Source organism: Physeter macrocephalus, chromosome 11 (assembly GCF_002837175.3).
Source record: "Physeter macrocephalus isolate SW-GA chromosome 11, ASM283717v5, whole genome shotgun sequence".
Classification (NCBI taxonomy): domain Eukaryota; kingdom Metazoa; phylum Chordata; class Mammalia; order Artiodactyla; family Physeteridae; genus Physeter; species Physeter macrocephalus.
The window spans coordinates 4800313-4803978 of record NC_041224.1 but is presented as its reverse complement, the minus strand read 5'-3'; positions in this window follow the sequence as shown (position 1 = coordinate 4803978).

Here is a 3666-nt window from a genome sequence, read left to right as displayed (position 1 = left end):
TCCCTCAGCCAAGTTGCACCTGTCTCTCCTCCCCACTACATGGTTCATGAAAGCAGGACTTTTCCTGTCTTGATCACTGTTGAACCCTAAAAAGGGCCACGCATCAGGCAGCTGCTCCAAAAATTTTGGTTGACTCTATGAACAATGCTATTTCTTTCTTTCTCACTCTTATTCAGGATTGTGCCAAGAACTCCCCAGGTTGCAATGTAATTCGATAAATGTAAATATTAATTGAGTTTTGTTGTGATGAGGACTTAGTCTTTGACTTGGTTCAGATCCTGGTTCTGTCACTCAATAGCTGTTTGGGTTTGGGAAAATTACTAAACCTCTCTGAGATTATTTCCTCCTTTGAAAAGTGGGGATAAATCATTCTGAGCCAGCAGAGCACCTGCATGAGACATGTGCACTAAATATTGGTCTTCTCAACTCTTATTGAGTTGTCTGAGCTGTTTGTATAGTTTGGAAATTAAGCCCTTGTCAATCTCGTCTTTTGCTAGTATTTTCTCCCAGTCCATAGGTTGTATTTTCATTTTGATTATGGTTTCCTTTGCTGTGCAACAGCTTATAAGTGTGATTAGTTCCTGTTTCTTTTTTGCTTTTACAGTAAGTCCCCTGCATATGAACAAGTTCTGTTCCAAGAGTGCGTTTGTAAAACCAATTTGTTTGTAAGTCCAACAGCGTTAGCCTAGGTACGCAACTTACACAGTCGGCTATATGGTATTGTACCATAATAGGTTTCTAATGCTTTCCATGCAAACAATACATAAAAAAACAAACACAAAAATAAAGAAAACATTTTTAATCTGATAGTACAGTAAGTTGAAAAGTACAGTAATACACTGTGACAGCTGGGATACTCGGGCTGGCATGGAGGGAAGAGGCGAGAAGAGTTACTGACTGGAGGAGGCAGAGGAGGTGGGAGAAGGTAGAGGTGAAGGATTATCAGCGGTAGGAGAAAGAGGGCAAGCTGCCATTTCACTCATGCCTGACGTTGATGGCACAGGTTCTGGTTCCTTGCTGGATTTAATTCTATCTACCCTCTTGAAAAAATGATCCATTGATGTCTGGGTAGTCGTTCCTTTTTTCTCATCATAGGTGACAAGGTAGCACTGGATTGCATTCTGAATGGCTGCCACCTTTGGGTACCATTCTAGGTTCGGGTCCTGTGCCTCAAAAACTAACAATGCTTCCTCAAATAAAGAAGATTCCGACATTTTCTGTGTCGTGAATCTGTTCAGTTCTTCAGTTACCTCTTCTTCCTCCTGTCCCTCTTCATCCTTTCTCTGGGCCTCCAATTCCATCAGTAAGCTCCTCATGTTGTACAGCAAGGAGTTCAATGAAATCGTCCTCTTGCAGATCTAGCTGCAGCTTCTCGCTGTGGGTCACTACGTTGCTGAAGACCTCTTCGGACTTCTGATCGACTTTCTCAAATCCACAAAAATCATGAACAAACTGTGAGCGAAGGTTCTTCCAAACCCCATCCATGGTGCCCCCCATACCCACACACCGTGCAAAGTCGGTATTTTTTATGGTCTTGTAGATGTTATAGTCCTTCCAAAGTTGTCCCTAGGTTGTTCCTGATTTGTCACTTACCTTTACTGCCTGACAAAAAGTGTGACATAAATAATATTTCTTGAAAGTCGCTCTAACTCCCTGGTCCATAGGTTGGATGAGCAGTGTAGTATTCGGTGACAGATGCACTACTTTGACGTTGGGATGAAAGTCATCCATGGATGGGGGATGGCCCAGAACATTGTCGAGCAGCAAAAGAATGTTTTGCTGGAACGTCCTTCTCCAAGCAATATTTCTCTACATCTGGGATAAAGTGGTGGTAAAAGCAGTCCTGGAACGTGGCCTGTGCAATCCAGGATGTAAGGTTATGCTTCCACACAACAGGAAGAGAGCCCTTGGCTATGTTTTTAAGGGTTCTTGGGCTCTCTGAATGATAAACTAAGAGAGGCTTCAGCTTCAATTCACCAGAAGCATGGCCACAAAACAACAGTTAGCCTATCCTTTGCTGTTTTACAGCCCGGCACCAACTTTTCCTCCTTACTGATGTAATTTTGGTCTGGCATCTTCCTGTACAGTTGTGTCTCATACACATTAAAAACCTGGTCTGGTAAATACACACCATCATCAATAATTTCTTAAAGTGTTTCCGGAAGTTCCTGGACAGCTACCCTTTATGCACTTGCTGCCTCTTCACTTACTTTTACATTGTGAAGTTTGGCTCTAGCCTTGAACCGATGAAACCAGCCATGGCTGGCATTAAAAGATGTGCCCTTTGATTCTTTGCCGTGTTTCTTCTTCAAGGCTTCATAAAGGCCTTTAGCTTTCTCTTGAATCAGCATGAAGCTGAGCAGGACTCAGCGCTGATGTTGTTCCTGCATCTGCACACTGAGAAGTTTCTCCATCTCCTCCATCAGTTTTCTATGCTTCTTCGATATTTTGTCAACATCGTTGGCACAGCAGACTTCACACATTCCATGATCTTGTCCTTGTTCTTCAGATTCGTGCCAATGATTGAATGATTCATGTTATAAGAGTCAGCGATGTCTAACATCTTTCTGCCTCGCTCCACTATCTCAATTACTTTCACTTTTGTTTCCATCATCATCAACGCTTGGCGCTTCTTAACAGTACCAGCTACTTCACTGCTGCTTTTACGCTTGCTTCCAGACATCTTGGGCTTGAAATAAAGGTACTGTACTCTATACAGCACTGTAAAGTACACAAAAGCACAACCACTTATAGAGGATGCACGCACGTGACAATGTATGCCAGACACGTGAACTAACTTACATGATTGGACATGCGAATGGACGTTTGCATCTTTGAAAGTTTGCAACTTGAAGGTTCGTATGTAGGTGACTTACTGTATTTGTACTGCCTAGGGAGAACTACCTAGGAAAACTGTGGTATGATTTATGTCAGAGAATGTTTTGCTTATGTTCTCTTCTAGGAGTTTTAAGGTATCCTACCTTACATTTAAGCATATAAGCCGTTTTGAGTTTATTTTTATTTATTTTTTATTTTTTAATATTTTTGTGGTACGCGGGCCTCTCACTGTTGTGGCCTCTCCTGTTGTGGAGCACAGGCTCCTGACGCAAAGGCTCAGCGGCCATGGCTCACGGGCCCAGCCGCTCTGCGGCATGTGGGATCCTCCTGGACCGGGACACGAACCCGTGTCCCCTGCATCAGCAGGCAGACCCTGAACCACTGCGCCACCAGGGAAGCCCTTGAGTTTATTTTTGTGTGTGGTGTGAGGGTATGTTTTGACTTCACTGATTTGCATACGGCGGTCCAACTTTCATAACACCACTGGCTGAAGAGACTATCTTTTCCCCATTGTATATTCTTGCCTCCTTTATCGAAGGTTAATGGACCATAGGTCTGTGGGTTTATTTCTGGGCTCTCTATTCCATTCCATTGATCCATGAATCTCTTTCTGTGCCAATACCATGCAGTTTTGATTACTGTAACTTTGTAGTATTTTCTGAGGTTTACGAGGGTTATGCCTTCTGCTTTGTTCTTTTTCCTCAGGATTGTGTTGACCATTCTGACTTTTTATGGTTCCAGATACATTTTAGGATTATTTGTTCTAGTTCTGGGGAAAATGTCATGGGTAATTTGATAGGGATCACATTAAATCTGTAGATTGCTTTG